This window comes from Felis catus, chromosome C2 (assembly GCF_018350175.1).
Source record: "Felis catus isolate Fca126 chromosome C2, F.catus_Fca126_mat1.0, whole genome shotgun sequence".
NCBI classification, from domain to species: Eukaryota; Metazoa; Chordata; class Mammalia; order Carnivora; family Felidae; genus Felis; species Felis catus.
In genome coordinates, this window is record NC_058376.1 from 33,642,776 (window position 1) to 33,661,149 (window position 18,374).

Here is an 18,374-nt window from a genome sequence, read left to right on the forward strand (position 1 = left end):
TTCTGTCCTAGGTTCTCAAGCACATTTTTACTTCTGAAAATAAGGGCTACAGGAAGCAAATGTTATTTAGAATTTTTAATACACATGGATTTTAATAGAACAAACATATGATTAAGAAAATGATGAAAGGGGCGCCTGGGTGGCGCAGTCGATTAAGCGTCCGACTTCAGCCAGGTCACGATCTCACGGTCCGTGAGTTCGAGCCCCGCGTCAGGCTCTGGGCTGATGGCTCAGAGCCTGGAGCCTGTTTCTGATTCTGTGTCTCCCTCTCTCTCTGCCCCTCCCCCGTTCATGCTCTGTCTCTCTCTGTCCCAAAAATAAATAAACGTTGAAAAAAAAAATTTTAAAAAAAAGAAAATGATGAAAGTATGAAAAATGAAGACTTTTAAGGCTCTTCTCCTTGAAGGTATGAACATACCATTGTTTGATGTCTGATTTAATAGAAATGAAAAGCATTTTCTTAGATGATATGTGAGAGCAAATTAAAGTGTTTTTGACTTCCCAAATGAAAATAAAAATCTGAATTTTTTGATAAAACTTTTAATACTTTAAGCTATTAAGATTTATATGGCTTTCCGTGTTATCTTTCATGTATGAAAAAATTGTGGTTTCTTTGTGTATTCCCATACTTCACAGTGTCACAAGTTGGGGATTTATATACATATTTTTTTAATAATATAAATGCTGTTCTATGAGAAAATATATTCATATGCTAGGATACGTGATTAAGTATTTCTGATAAAAATCAAAACAATATTTTTAATGAATTTATTGAATTGCACTTTAGAAGATTCAGACTGAATGAATATTACTTTGCAGCATTTATTTGTATGAAGTCCACTGTGGTTTGCTTCTCAGATATCCCGGGTATTGTGGAAATCCTAACATTTGTTTAGGATAACATTATTTAGTTTTAATCAAAAGTCCTCAGGAGTTTTGAGTCTTGAACGGGTCCAACTGGGAGAAATGAGAAACAGCAATATTTCATGTCAAAACTACAAAAGAAAAAATAATTCAAAGATACTGTACTAATTTATAATATCAGATAATATGCTTAGTACTAAAAGGTAAAGTTCATACAACCTGAAAGTCAATATATTGAAAATATGCTATGCCATACAGTGAGTAGTTTTAAAATAATACGAGCATTAAAAAAATAGCAAATATATAGGAGATACATTTAGTAAGGCAAGGTTCACATGTGATACTTTATTAACCCCCAATTCTGCATGCTTGTGTTTGTTTTATTATTATTTTTGTTACTAATCCTTTTTATACATGGAATCAAGATAAAAAGAATTAAAAAACTAGCCCATGTCACCAAGCTAATGTGAGCAGTGTAATTTAATGAAGGCAGAAAATACCTTTAAATCCCTATTCTCTACCTAGAAAATAAACTCCAGAAATATGAGGGTCTTTGTTGCTCTTGTTTATTCATGATGTTCATGCTCCTTGAGCACAGGCCACACGCAAGGGAGACACTCAGAAGACATTTGTTGAATGATTCCACATGTGTCTGTTGGGCACTTTAATTGCATTCTTTCTCTTGTAGAGCAGTTGAGTCATTAATGACACCTACTACGTTGAGTGATAAGAATTATGTAAGATATTACCAGAAATGCATTTAGTAATGCTCTCTTAGTTAAGTTTGAAACAACTTGATACATTAATTCTGGGTATTTTGATAGTAGATTCCCACTTTTATCTAAAGACATGCCTAAAAATTAATTCTAGATCCCAGGTCAGGCTAAAATAATACATTTAAGCAGATTTCTCACCAGTAATATTCACATTATAAAAGAAAATCCCTCTTTGGCCTATGATACAGGCAAACGGTGAATTCTGACAAAAATCATGAATATTAGTAAAAATTAGCTATGTGATAGGAAACTGTTAAGTACTTTACCAACATTAACGCTTTTATTTCTTCTCCTTTTACAATCTCGTAGATATATAAAAAACATTTAAAAAATTAAGAATGTACTTATTTAAATTATAAACCCAAATTATTATTTTAATATTTAATTATATGGAAATCATTATTGTGATATTTTACATTATTTAATCTTTGAAATCTAGTGTGTATTTTATGCTCACAGAACATTTCAATTGAGATGTTAAATTTTCATAGAGAAATTAGATTAGCTTTCATAAAATTTATTTGAAAAATTAGAGTTATGTACTCAGAATGTTCCAAATATACTTAAAAGTTTTCTAATAACTGAATGGAATATTAGTTTTAAAGTTCAGGGGCGCCTGGGTGGCGCAGTCGGTTAAGCGTCCGACTTCAGCCAGGTCACGATCTCGCGGTCCGTGAGTTCGAGCCCCGCGTCGGGCTCTGGGCTGATGGCTCAGAGCCTGGAGACTGTTTCCGATTCTGTGTCTCCCTCTCTCTCTGCCCCTTCCCCGTTCATGCTCTGTCTCTCTCTGTCCCAAAAATAAATAAATGTTGAAAAAAATTAAAAAAAAAATTAAAAAAATAAAGTTCAGACAACATATTAATAGAGAACAAGGAAACAGGACAACATGATGCTTAATAAACATATTTTAAAAGAATAAATTCATTTATGACCTTTTAAAAGATATCTGTCACTTAATAGAACTAGAATTTCTCAATTTTCTGTGTCCCTTCATATAAACTATTTATATTAATATTTTCTGAGGAGCAAAATTTTGCTTCATCTGATTTATTCAGACTAAATCTTTCACCAAATTATACATAGGAAATTAGTTTGGTGATCCTTATATAAATCAATATGCCCCTAAACCAATTCATTATATATATTGTTTTAATAGATAGATGCATTTTCTGAGACTGTGTATGTGTGTGTGTGTGTGTGCGTGTGCATGCACACACACGCACTTGTTGATAGGTGCTTGTTAGGACTCCAAAAAGGAAAAACTAAAATAGATGAATGTGTTACTAGGGGTTAGGCTGTAAAATACACATGTTGAACAAGAAAACATAGATTCACATTTGATAATCTTTTTTTTTTCCCCATTAAGGATTGTCTATCTTTGCAATAATTTAGTAGCAAATGCTATAATAACTTATGGACACGGAAACATGAGCACATATTTTTAACCTGTCCAAAAAACTGATAAAAGTTAATGTAGGAGACACAACTAATTCACATTAATTATTTTAGACTTTGCTATTATTGATTATTGTGTTCAAGCATCTTTGAATCTAACACTCAATTGCAATGGTGTCAAATTTGACACTGAGCCAAGTCTGATCTCATTTTTCCAGGCTTTGCATGATTATATCCTAAACGCATAATTCATTTGTTTGTTCTATTTTAACATCGTAAAAAGATGATGAGTTTTGAAATTTGAGTGAGTGTATGGTTGTTGATTGACAAGTGAAGATTGAAATTATAACAAGTTTGCTTTATAATTTGGTGAATTTGTTCAAACATTGCCATCTGTTTTTGCAGGGAAACCAAGAACAATCTCTCAGATACAAATTGATTCTGCTTGGTCACTCAGCTGGTGGAACATAGGGGTAATTTACAGAGAGATGATTGTTCATTTACTTAAAAATTTCCTCATTCTTAGGCAAGTGATCATTCCAGAGGCAATACACTACTCACAAGTCTGTGTACAGTCTGATATTTCTCAACTGATTCAAAATGGAACTCTTGTCTCTGAGCTACTGGCTTTCAAGTAGAATCCAATTATACACCTTTCACTTTTTATAAAAGTCTCATTGAGATTTTAAAGATCAATATAACTCCAAGGCAGAACAAAAAGAGGGTAAAAACTATTATTTTAACTAAAGATATAATAACACAAATCCTTATTTAAAAATTATAATCATTTAGCAACTACTATGCTAAGTTCTGGTGGTTGAAAGGTACTGTACATTTGGCTTATTTTTTAACTCTTCCCTGAATAGACTAAAAAGAATCTTTTTTTGATTTTTTGAAAACTACATAAAAATAGAACAAAGTCTATAATTAGAATCTATGTCTTTTCTTCAAAAGGCAAGATAATGTCATTTGGAACTGTTAAATTAATTAAACCAAAAGGCCATTGGTCTGTTCTAATGCTTTTAGTAGTCTGCAAAAGCTGCAAATATTGTAAGATAACGAAATCAAAACCTAAGGACAGACAATTAGGCTTTCCGAAATAAGGCAATCTATATGCTATAGCCAATTATATAATTTCCTTGTTTTGCGTCGACTTTTTTATAAAAGTCTTTCCTCTAATCTCTGTGGGTGGAACTTGCCCCTAATCACTTGTGGTTTGACACTGCCTTATTAGAGTTGATTCTTTGCTAATCTAAACTCTTGAAATTTTTAAGAGGCTTCAGTTTATCTTTTAACAGAACTGAGATTCTTTGAGAAAGATAATAATGAATTCATTCAGTTTCCAACAGATACTTTGTAAATATTTGTTGAATGGAGGAAACAATTAAATTGAAATAAATTGAGTAGACTTGAAATGAGTATATTATCTATAAATGTAAAACTTCTTTATATCAATGGGATTGTAAATATTAAAAAAAGAGATAATTTAGTAAAATACTTGTAGTATATATTAGAGGAATTTTTTTTTAATCTAAGGATGTCTTTGCAAATCAATAAGAAAAAAAATCAGCACTTCCACTGAAATAAAAAGAATATGGACAAAGATAATGGCTTGTGAATTATTTACAAGTGACAAAAATTTTCATTCCTATGAATAACCAAAAAAAAAAGGAAAAATTAAAAGAATACAATATACACATGATTTCAATTAGTGTATTACAAAATAGGGAAACCAAAAGTTTTCTTGTATCCTTTCCAATCCACCTGTTCTCTCTCCAGCCAAAGATGACTCCTGATCTGTTTCTTATCTCTACAGATTGTATTTTTTATAATTTTATAAAAATGATTCTGTAAAGAATATTTTCTTTGGCTATCTACTTTCAGTGTAATAATTTTAAGATTCACTTATATTATAGACTCATTTTTCTCATATATTTGTATATATTATGTGTAAAGACTTTCAAAAACACTATTTGACATGACAATATATATTTATATTCATATATTGTATATAAATTATGTGTATTAAACCATATTCAATTATATGTTCTTAGTAACTGTCATTTCCACTGGAGTAAAATCAAGGTGGAGTCAGAGATTTTTGCAGTGACATTCACTTTTTTAATTTCTTTAGCTATTAGCTTAAGAAGTAGTTTTTGGCACATAGTAGACAATAAATAGTTGTTAAACAATCATCAGTGTCTGTATTTATAAAACATTTTATACATATCTGATGCTTTTTTTAAGATACATTCCAAAACATGAGGGGCGCCTGGGTGGCTCCGTTGGTTATTCGTCCAACTTCAGCTCAGGTCATGATCTCATGGTCCATGGGTTCCAGCACCACCTGAGGCTCTGTGCTGACAGCTCAGAGCCCAGAGCCTGCTTCACATTCTGTGTCTCCCTCTCTCTCTGCCCCTACCCGCTTACACTCTGTCCCTCTCTCTCAAAAATAAACATTAAAAAACATTAAAAAAAAAGATACTTTCAAAACATGAAATTGTAGATTTCAAAAGGTAGGACCATCTCTCCACTAATGGATGGATAAACAAAATGTGATAAACCCATACATGACAACTTTTTAAAAAAATGTTTATTTGTTTTTAGAGAGAGAGAATGTGTGAGTGAGTGAGTGGGGGAGGAGCAGAGAGAAAAATGGGACAGAGGATCTGAAGCAGGCTCTGGGCTGACAGCAGAAAGCCTGATGTGGGGTTCAAACTCACAGACCTTGAGATCGGGACCTGAGATCATGACTTAAGTCAGGCACTTAACCAACTGAGCCACCCAGGCTCCCCATGACAATTTTTAGATAAAGTGGGAGTTAAGTAGAAAAGTAGCAGGACATACACATTTAAGATATCCTAAGTTTGCTTTGAAGAATTTTTGTGTGGGGTATGTGCAAGAGATTGTTATCTACTAACTGTTACCTATTCTCTGTCTATTGCCTATTTATTTATTTTTTTTCTGAGAAACCGGATATACAATTAACCATACTGTTGTAACCAAATGACACTATGTTAGCCATGCTCATTCTGTTGATCAGATGTTACAATGATAAATGGAAATTGTGTTTTATTACTTTCCTTTTTACTCTCTTTTATGTTCTTTTCATTTTCTACAGTGAAATCAGTTACATTTATATTCACAAAATTCAGGCCATTTAAATTGAGTTTACTCAAATATACAGTTGTATTTTCATTTCTTTGGAAGTTGAAGTGTGACTTGCAATTATTTGAGTTTGATTGTAACTAAAACATTTGTAATGTCTATCCACAAGATAAGGGATAGAGATAGTCAATAAATAAGAAAAATATTTCATCTCCTTTAAACTCCAAGAAGCACAAAATCAGGTTAAATAATAATGAACTACTAGTTTACCTTACCAAATTGGGAGTAATAAGATAAATGTAATTCTTTTGTTATATGATTGTTATTTCTGTGATATTTATAATACTTACATTTTTAATTATTATGCTTCCTAGAATGTAGTCAGAAAAACTGGAAAATAATTTGCTAGTAATGTTTATATTGCTTGGTTAAAAAAAAAGAAACAAAACGTGTATGTGTAAGAAAATGTTGAAAATCACGATCTCTGATGGATGAGGTGTTGATTATTCCATTTTCTTCTGCATGAAAATGTATTTATTATTTTATTGGGAAAGCTTATAAAGTTGATATGCTGTGGTGAATTAGGGGACAAAGACCTAAAATTTAGCTTAATAGCTTTATTTCTTTTGTATTGCCTACATGAACGCCTTTTCAATATATTATTCTAAGACTACTCCCACTGTGTTTCACGCATCAGTGTCACCAAAAACTGATTCTATCTCAGATTGTTTTCTGTTATGTAGCAATATATTTCCAACTCAAAGACATTGTTAGACATTCTACAATGTGAAGGTAAAATAGTTCCTCTTCTATTTACTGATATGAATACCCAAATGTCGCCAATGTGTGATTTTCCCCAAGTTGCTTACCCTCTGTAAGTCTCATTTTTTCACCTATGAAATGAAGCCATTGCTAGCATGCCTAAAAATTAAAAGTAATTAAATAAATAAACAAATAAATAGTTTGTATTATTTTAATTACAGCTAAAGTTTATTGGATAGCCACCACATGTCAGAAAAAAAGATTAAAGGCTTTGAAAGAATTATTTCACTGAATTCTAACTGGCAATATTTTAGTTAGAAATCCCACTTTACAGGTTAAAAATACTATATCAAGATACTTTGTGCTTTCCCCAGTAAGAGAGTCCTTAAAAGATAAAACCAGGATTAAATCTCATATAGTCTAATCTGAGTTCTTTTGTTTTTAGCCTCTCACTAAAGTTTCAACAAAGGCCTGGTTCTCAACATGGAACATGCACCCATTTAGACTGGGAGTCATTTGTAGTGCTTTCTGGACTTCTTGGCCTGGAATTTTATTTATCTATTTTAGTCATAATCATATCATTGTTGACTTATGGAAAAATAACATTAGTGGTACTTTTATGCAGAAAATAATAGGGACCATCGCTACAATTCTAATTTAGCTATTTGTGGAAATTGATTCAAACTGGACACACAAACGTTACAAGCCCTAATAAGCAATCTAAGGATAGTTATAGTGAATTTAGCTTCCCTGAGCATCCAGTTTTGCTTGACATTGTAAATACTTCACATTTTCCCTTCAATTGTCATGGTGGTTAATTTTATGTGTTAACTTGGCTAGATAATATTATCTCAGTTTTTTTGTAAAACACTATTCTAGATATTGTTGTGAAGATATTTTGTAGATGTGATTAACATTTATAATCAGATGACTTTAAGTAAAGCAGATTATTCTCTGTAATGAGGGTGGGTTTCTTTCAAGTAAGTTTAAAACCTTAAGAGCAAAAACTAAACTTTCCTAGTAAAGAAGGAATTCTGCCTTAAGACTATCATAGAAATTCTGTCTGAAATTCCAGCCTACTAGTCTATCTTGTGAATTTCAGGCTTGCTGGCCTTCACAATGACATGAGCCAATTCTTTCTATTTTTAATCTCCATCTCTGTCTGTCTATTGATATATCTATCTATCCTATTGACTCTGTTTCTTTGGAGAGTCCTAAAATACTATTTTATAAGACTAGCAATAGTAAACCTAGTCAAATAGCTGATCCAATTTGTCTTGATAAGCAAAATAATACAAACAAAATAGATCAATAATAAACAAAAAAAGTAATTAAAGTACTCAGCTTTTCCATATGACTTGTGAAATGATACTTTATAAACCATATAATATACTAGCTTACTTGACATGGATTAATGAAGTCACATAACATTATAAGCTCTCGGGGTTTTCCTTCGTTCTTTGTTGTAGACTTTCAGGGACATCCAATTGAAAGCACACTAGTTCGACAGCTTTTGAATATAGCTCTTCATTTCTGAACTGTATTTTACCTTTACAATGAGGAAAGCTGCCTGGCTGGCTCCTAAGATTCTGAGTATTTCACGTATGATACACTGAGTAATGGAAAAACAATTGTTTGTTTCTATCCCTGCTACTACTATTGAATATGTATATAAATGCTCACTTTGTGAATGTCTGAATAAATATATTTACTTCTTTAGAAAAACAATGACTTTAGAGGAACAACTAAATTTCTCTTTGAATTCGACCTAGAAATGTTTTAAAGATCATATAAAAAATATCAGCTCATATTTCTCACTCAAGATTTGTCTATGTTTCTATCTTAGTGAGTTTTGTTACTTGAATTAAATCCCTGAGAAGTTATTTCAGAAATCTTCATACTTGTCAACACCAAAGAAAATAAATGTAACGGAATTAGCAAGAATTAATTACTAATTTTATTTTTAATTGATAATCAAATCCAGTGCCATGTTCTGAGAACTTCCGACGTTTTTCCTTTTCTTTTATTCTTGTAAACATTATAGTTAAAATTTTAATAACTAAGGATGATATATGGAGTGAAACCCCTTAAGTATTAGTAATACCATCATAAAAACTGATAATCTGTGACATCTAATACTCAGAGTTATCACAAATTATTAAATGGGAAAACTAGCTCTATATGTTTAAAAAACATTATATTTTGAACTTCCTTTTAATACCTGTTATACTTAATGGTCTGGCATCATTTCATTATAAATCCAATAAATGCAATGCATATAACTCATTTTGATCATCCCTTAATTGAAACTTATTATATTGGTTTAGTCTATCTTTTAGGTAGACACGGAACACTTTCTTTCCCTTGAGCAACATTATTTAAAAATTAAATTGAAAAAGACCCCCCTCCAAAGTTCCTAATGACACCTTAGTATTTTCTAGAGATTATAAAGCACAAATAGAGAATATTTTTAAGAACATCACTTTCTTGGTATTTGCTAAGTCCAGTGAACTTATTTAAATGCAAGTGAGAATGACTTATGCCCTTCCAAAAAGGTCTTCGATGCATAGACATTGGCCCCCAGGCAGCTAAAAGAGAACTCTGCTTGTCTGCCCTGATAAAGTATAAATTCATTGGAAGCACACAGTTATATTATCAACAATGAATAAACAAAACTAACTGGTGAGAACTATTGTTGTTTCTGTCGAAGTGTGCATTTCAAAGAAAGAGAACTGTTCTAAAGACATTTTGAAGTCTTGTCTTTTGAAATAAAGATCACTGTTCAAGAGAGAGTAGATTCATTGATTATCATAGGAACATTAGAATGTCCATTTAGAGCACAAGAGCATTTCATAAGCTCTATAAAATGAAATGATCTTTTCCTCTAGACCTTCAGCTGTATTCTAGAGCCAAGTTTTCTCAATTCTAAATGATTATTATAAATTATTCAATTTTTAACAATATTGCAAAACATGAAAAATATAAGCTGTGACATGAATATTATATTTTCAAACACTGTTAAACAAACTGACCAAGAAAACAGAGCAAGTTCCAACAATTATTTTTTCCCAGGTGAGATGTGTCACAAGAACACAATAATCTCTATGTGACATTTATTTTATTCTGTATGATGCTACAGAATATGCTATAATTATATGTCAGTCTACACCCAAGATTTTAAGCTGATACAGATTTTAAGAGACATATTTAATCCATAACCACATACTCAAGAAAAATGAAAATTATATAATTAAATAGAGGCATGGGTAAATGTACTTTTTTCTACATTTTTATCAACTTACTTACAGTCAAGATCTATTGGTAGCCATTAGCAGTCATGTCACTCTTTCCTTTTATTCTTGTAAAATGAACTTTTTGTAGTTACTCTGACTTATTTTCCTGATGCTTGGGAAATAACCCCAGTTACACCCAGACACATTTAATGGGTGACTGCATTTAATTACAACATCTCTAATTTTAAAATTTTCATTCTGGATTATAACTCTTTTTATTCAATAAAGGATCACATATTTTCTATTTTATCTCTGAAATATCTCCAGTGTGTTTGTCTTTCTCCTTCCACACAACACAATTGAAATTCAGTCTCTTAGGTCTCTGGCATAAAATTCTGGGGTGCGTTTCTTGTCTATTTCCCTGACTCTAGAATATTTACTTCCCTAATTTTTCCCCAAACTAAAAATTACCTTCATAACATGTACATGTAACAATTTACTTTCTATGTAAAAATTACTCAACAACTATGAATTACTGCTTAACTAGACTTAAACTATATTCCTAAATTGCCTTTCCCACCTAACTTTGAAAGATTTGCTATTTAAAGAGGCACGTAGTCCACTAAATTTTTTATCAAGTCCTTTTTCTTCTCTATGTATTTTCTCATCTATACCCTGTGTCTAAAGTTCATGGTTTCTGACTCTACTTTCAGAAATCTTATGCCTTTTGGTCGTGCTACCCGAAGTATAGACAAGTGAGAATAATAGTGTGGGCTAGATTACAACATTTTAGCTTGTTTTTAAATGTTGTAACCTATTCTGGCCAGTTATTCACCAAAGTCTTCCTATTCTCCCTATGACAGTACCATTAGAATATACCTCCCTCCCCTCTTACAGTCAGATGTGGCCATGTGGTGAGTTCTGGCCATGGGAATGCGGACAGAAGTAAGTTTTCTGATTTTACAACCCAATACATATGATTTGACATATAGCTCCATGCTCTCTGTTCATCACCATGCCCGGACGCAGAGTGCCAATAAGGGGCTCTGAGGTCCTAGGTAATAGCAGCCCCCCCCCCCCCGGATGAACCAAGAATAGAGTTTTCAATGATTGCCTAAAACAAAGCCCCCCTACAAACGGGTATAAACCTAACACAAACGCATAAATCTTTATTGTGTTAATGTACTGAGAGTTTCATTACACCAACCAGTAGCTTTCTGTGAACTATAAAAATGCCCAGCACCACATTTGGTAGATAGTGCTACTAAAGATTCTACTAAACATGTATGTTTGATAATTCCTCTACATGAACTCATGAGTATTGCTGAAACAAACTCAAGTAAAAACTAGAAGATAGAAAGCCTATTTTCTCACTTAGTCTCTATCTGGATCCCTATCCATACCTACATATTTTTAAAATATCCATTTTCTTAAAGGCCATGATATGCAACTACTCTAGTATATGCAATTTTTCATATATTTAATAATAGTTTTGTTATGAAATTTCAAATCATGTATTGATTCTGTCCCTTTACTTGAACTATATATTATTATTTATATAGAAAGAGTTTATAGCCAGAGTTTGCATGAGTAAAAATTTCACCTCATAATTTTCCACCTTAACTTTGCTGTGCCTCAAATTCACCAACTTCAACAACCATAGATTCCGTAGAGATTAGTAGTACATTGAAGAAGATATATAAAGAATGGTTACTATCATTGAAATTGGTAACTAATATGTGACAACTTACTTCATTTTAACTTCATAAGCAAGTGGATGTGAGCAAATGAGACTGCTTTGATACAATAATAAACACTTTAGTTTTGCTATAAACGTAGTGATATATTAATAACACAACAGATGTATTATGAAACCCCAGTTGGTACAAAGCACTGTACTGATTAATTTAAAAGAATGTGTTTCAAAATAAAGCTTCAACCACCTGTAAGATATTTAATTCTTATGATTTCAATTTCCAATTTCCAATTTTCAATTTACATCAATACTCATATTTTGGAGCTACTGCTCTCAGATTATATGAAGAAATTTTATTTAGAACACATGATGCTGTGCCCGGCACACACCAGGCTTTAACAAATGTAGGTTCCTTCTTCATCCTCTTCACTGAAGCCTTTGGCTCTGCTGTCCAGGTCTCCCTTCCAAGGCAGTGTCCATTTCTTCCACATTCCTATCTCATTTCTGTCTCACAGGAAAATTCAAATTCTCCAAATACCATCTTTCCAACTAGTATCACAGAACAAAGTTAGTCCATAAATATCTACTCATATAACATGAGCCTATTTAATGATGACTAAATGTATTGATCTCTTGTGCTAGTGTATTGGAGTTCTTGCTATTTACTAGCATAAAACTGTCTTTAAAGCCATATCATTTTCCCATTAAAAAATGAAACAATTACTAGCTATACAGCATTTTTTAAGTACAAGGCACTGTTCTAATTACTTTACATATATTGACATTTTTAAGTATACCCCGAATCCTGTGAGATCAGCAAAGTTTCTCAGTTCCTCTAAAGGGCAAGTTTGGATTTCTGTTTTCAATAGATTTTTTTTTTCTCCTAAGACACTGGCTAAACATTCTGACTGTATGGAATAAAGTAATAGCTCATATAATTTTAAAACATCTTTTTAAGTATATCGACAAGATGGCCTGAAAGTAAGGATAGATCATGCCCCAAATGCAATGAAACTGACAACACTAGAAGATAAACACAGATATCAAACAATCCTCAACCTGAGGACTTTCACTGAACCTTGGATACATTAAGCTTCTGTTGAGTCACTGAATTGGGAAAAGAGAATAAAATCTAAGGATGTATAAGCCAGGGAATCTAGTAGGACAACACTGCATAAAACTGAGATTCCGGAGGATACATATTTAACATAAAATGAGTGAGAATTTCTAGGTACACTGGAAGAAAATACAAAGACAATCTGCCTCTCTCTCCTTGACACTGAGTAAAAAGAAAACATATATATATATATATATATATATATACCCTCTAGAATCATATCCCCATGATGTCCTTCACCCCCATTGTTGCAGTAAATTCACACACACACACATACACACACACAAAACGTGGGATTCAAAACAAAGCAAGAATGTCCACCATTTCAAGGCATTACTGAAACACGACATGAAAAGAAAATATAAAGCACACAGTTTGGAAAAGAAAAAGTAAACAAACTTATTTACAGAAAACATGACTATGTATGCAGAAAATCATAAGTAATCTACAAAACAGCAATTAAATCTAATAAGCCAATATAGTAAGATTGCAGGATAACCAGTCAACATACTAAAATCAATTACATTTCTATATGCTATTGGCAAATACTCTAAAAATAAATCTATTAAGTGACATCATTTACACTAACATAAAAATAAAGTTATAGAAATAATTTAAGAAAATAGGTCATGATTGTATTTAAAATCAAGATTTGGTATCGGCAGTGTTAAGTGTTTTTTTTTCTCTCTAATTTTGAGTATATCTATTGTTCATCATTAAATAAAAAGAAACATTATAATATAGAGAAAACTTCAACCATTTGTTACTAAACTATAATGCAAGGCTCAATATTCAGACCTGAGCTCCAATTTTGCCTCATACTGAAGGCTTGCATGGTTACCGAATTTGGTGAAGTTCAACAAACACAACATACACACATGCATGCTAGTAACTCTCTATGGAGCTTCTCACATTAATGGCTCTCGATTAACACAACACCTGATAACCATGCCCTTGTGTAGCCCCCTCCCATATTGGCTCTGAACTTCACCATAGAATTGTATAAGCCAATGGGACGATCATCAAATTTGACACAAAGAGATTTAGTAATCCTTATACACGGGAACTTGCCCTCTTTTTGCGTTGTGACCATCATGTAAAGAAGAAATGACAAACTTATCGGGGAGGCCCTTTCAAAAGCCATCAGTAACTTCTAGACATGTGAATGAAGCGATGTTGAACTTTCAGCCTCAGCCAAGCCACTACCTGAGTATAGTTGCATAAGGGACCACAGATGAGACAAAATGATCAACTCAGCTCAAATTATCAATCCAGCAAATCAGAGCAAGTAATAAGAGTAACTTTAAACCACTAAGATTGAAGGTGATTTGATGCATGGCAATCTGTAACTGATACATACTGTGTAGCTTTATTTTCTTCGTGGAAGCAAGTACTATCTTGAAATGTCAAGTTTATTAATGTATTTATGTATATATTTACTTTATCTTGTGTACTGATTTTCCTCAATAGAATATAAGCTTTATAATATGAGAAGCCTTATCTATCTGGCTCACTATTGTATTTACATGGCCAGGAATATTTAGGGTACATCTTAGATATTTAAGCAATATTTTAACTTAATTTGAATAAATAAAAGTGCCTTTATTCCAAAGGATTCCTGGCAATTTATTTCTCTGGAATAGAGCCCCAACTGCCATATTCTGTTGCTCAACTCCAGTGAGTATCAGAAATATAGAACAGGCATGTTCAAAACTCTTAGTATAATAAAAAAATAATAAATTAACTTGAAAACACTAAATATAACTATATAATATATATAATACATATAATACATAATATATTATCTATAATACATACAATATACATATTTAATACATATAATACATAACAGTGTAGCTATGAATATATCATACAACCATAATAATATAATACACAAATAACATAAGAAAAGTCAACGAGCAACATGTTACCAAATAACATTTTAAAAGCCTTTAATTCATGTATATTGGGTTAAGATGGAGGAGAAGCTGAGTAAACTTTTCTTGTTGAATTTGATGGCTAAATCTATGATTGAGTGCTAATCCCAGGATTACCAAAAGTTATTATAAGGGTCTTTGTGAAGTCCTAATAAGTAGCACCGTTCTAAATTACCTGATTTTTGATTGATGTGAGAAGTAAGATTAAGTTGTAATAGGTGGAGGCCAAATTAGCAGTTTACTGATAAAGGTATTTTTGAATATTAACTTTTATGTAGGCTGAAAGGGTTTGCTTTATGTAACAAAATTGCCAGGATTGTGCATGTTTACTTATAGTATGTACTCAGGACAGGCACGAACAAATACACAAACACATCTCATGGAGGCATTTGGCCAGGATTTATGATCTGAAATAAGAGAAGAGAACCCTTGATCCCAGTAATTAGTTACTCCCAATACAAAAAATGAAGAAATTAGTGAAGAAAGTTCCATTTACTTCCTTAAGTAGGGAATTTCAGGTGACACTCAAAATGCTCTGGACAGAAAGGGACAGAAAGAGGGCAGTCATCTCAACCTGTTTAATCTCTCTTCGTATGGAAAGAAAAATCAGGTATAAAGAGACAAGATCTCCTTCACATCACTCATTTTCCTTTGGAAATTTTTAGTCTCTTGCCAAGTAGGAATAGAGCAATGTCATCTCTTTATGGGGACAATTTTGCTCCCACCTTTATAAGGTCAAACAGCGCATTCATTGAACTAAATCAAAAGTCTCTGCACCTAAGACTGAAAGTTAACTCATTCATTCATTACTCAGTACAAACCCTCTCCTTTTCATGGAATTTTTAGAGAGAAATTTGATGCCAAATATCAAATGCCATAGCAAATTCAAACCCAATGATGTTAATTTTAAAGGAATTAAAGTCAAAAATAAAAGTATTTGACCCTTGTCAGTTATATTCTAAATAAACTACATTATAAAATTCATCCTTATCTATTCACTGAATCTTGAATCTGAGTTAGAGGAGTTCTTGATGCAGGAGCAGAGTGGGGTCTCTCAGCAGTTAGAGAGCTCTCTGACAAGAACAGCAAACAAAAATCAGGATCTCAGAAAAAGTGTTATCCCAGTACAAAATCCCTAGTGAGTCTTATGTTTAAGGATTATAACGAGTTACTTAGACACACAAAACTATTAAAACCTAGATCTCCACACTTCACATTTAGAAAACAAAACAATCTCCAGGTTCTAGAGCAGATACCTCAGGGGAAATTATTTTTCTCAGAATTCAGTTCAACCTTAAACGTCACTTCACCAGGATACTTTTTATTTGTCTAGAATGCATGACCTAACCTGTATACTTGAACTTAAGCGGGAGAAATCTCGGCAAGTTTTTTTTTTTTTTTCATTGTGCATTTACCAGAACTTGAGGATGGAAGGAATGGAGAGGAAAAGGTATCTGTCTATAATGAATATCTTTTTTTATGAAAATGGTATTTGGTACACTATTGCTTTCTTCAAAATTTAGAGATTTGAAATGCTGGAAGCCCCAGTCAACCATTCTGTATATTAAACTCTTTGTGTGTTCTTTGTGAGCCCTTCAATGTTTGCATTTGAATGTTGCTTTTCTGGTGAGTGCTGCTGCTGAATATGGCCATCATTATCTTGTCTGCAAACACTTCTAGTCCTGTGCCACAGTTTCTTCATAACTATTTTATAATTTTACATATGCATCAGCAATTTATGAGGGAGCTTGTTTCCCTAGAGTCTTGCCAACAGAGTCTGTCATCACAAATTGGATTTTGAGACAAAATAATTCATTAGACATGATCAGGTTAAAGTTGTATTTCTCTTATGGGTAAGTTTGAACATCCTTTAATATATTGAAGGGCCTGCCATATTTCTATTTTCCATGATATGTCTGTTTATACTTGCGGTTCAATTATTACCAGATTTTTTCTTTTCAAATTTTAGAAGCACTTTAGATCGTCTCTTAGCTCTGTGTGATTTAAATTGAAAATACTTTTTCTACTGTTTTCCATTTATTTTGTTTTTGTTATTATTATTACTATTGCCAAAAAGGTGTTAAAATATATTTATTAAGATATCGTTTTACATGGCATTAAACTTTTTAGTGTAAAATTTCATAGGTTTTGGTAAACTCATACAGACATGTAACCACTACCACCATCAAGGTAGAGAAGAGTTTCATAACCACTTGATAGACATTGAAAGTCTCTCACAATTTCAGGTAGGACTGACTTCACAGGGGAGCTATTATTATATGACTCGAAATTAACCAAAGTCAAAGTAACCTCTCTACATTCTAAAATCTGATACTGAAGGCCTCATTCTGGCCTGTCAAAAATTCACCAGGTTTTATTATTTTCCACAAATACCACTTCTTTTTTCTTTGCTACTCATATTCTCAACCCGTGCACTAGAATATGGGTTTTTGTGGATTTTTTTTGAGGGGATAATATCTTTCAATAGTCTTGATACTCACTGGTTGATATATTGTCACGATCACATCCCTAATTACATTTTATTCCTTTGAATCCCTCTGAAATCTGAAACAACTATGACCCTTGTGGAGATAATGGGGATAAATAAAATGTGTTTCACTCTTGTGTGACTTTTCTTCTTGTTTCACATCACATTCTTTCTAATACAGATTTATCAACCCTTCACACATGAAAATAATAACTCTAGATGGAGAGTCAGGAAAATACCATCCCTCAGATGAGTGGGTATTTGAGTGACTGACCTTTACAGGATCTGGCCAAGCAAGAAGATGATTCATGTGTGCATTTAGTGCGTTTACTTAGGGGTCATGAAACACATTCCATGAATTGTTGGCTTTGTCCCAGTGATTCCAGTGAAAGTTTGTCTTCTAGAACTATTCTTACCTCACAATAGGCCCACTTGCCTAATGTTGTGATATGAAGGTGCAGGCCAGAAGTCAAATAGTCACAGAAAAGTGTTCGGTGGCAGCTGACATCAGAAATATGTAAGTAGTGGGGGCGTCTGGGTAGCTCAGTCGGCTAAGTTTTGACTTCAGCTCAGGTCATGATCATGTGGTTCATGAGTTCAAGCCCTGCATCGGGCTCTGTGCTGTCAGTTCAGAGCCTGTAGCCTGCTTTGGATTCTGTGTTCCCTCTCTCTCTGACCCTCCCCCGTTCATGCTCTGTCTCTCTCTTTCAAAAACAAATAAATATTGAAAAAAAATTTAAAAAGATGTATATGTAAGTAGTAGAGGAGAAGCAAAATTTGATTGTCAGAATCCAGAATTAATCTGCTGAAAATTATAATACGAGTGTCAGGAAGTCAAGAAAACAGCACCTTATTTTTCTAGATTTATTGTATTTATGGGTTTTGTTACATTTTTCAAATGTAATTTGTGGTGATTTGTTCCTCATTATAAATAAATCATTTCCCTCTACAATTAAGTTTGTATTTTAAATGTCATATTCATGTTCTTAAAGGAAGGA

General features: G+C 32.6%; 1 long non-coding RNA gene across 1 annotated transcript; it reads right to left on the minus strand.

The window, feature by feature from the left end:
• Window positions 1-754: 754 nt before the first annotated feature.
• On the minus strand, window positions 755-17,766 carry LOC109491696. Its single transcript, XR_002145163.3, has 2 exons — window positions 17,651-17,766; window positions 755-957 (listed from the first exon to the last, which is right to left on the minus strand). It is a non-coding gene; the product is annotated as an uncharacterized LOC109491696 (long non-coding RNA).
• Window positions 17,767-18,374: the final 608 nt, after the last annotated feature.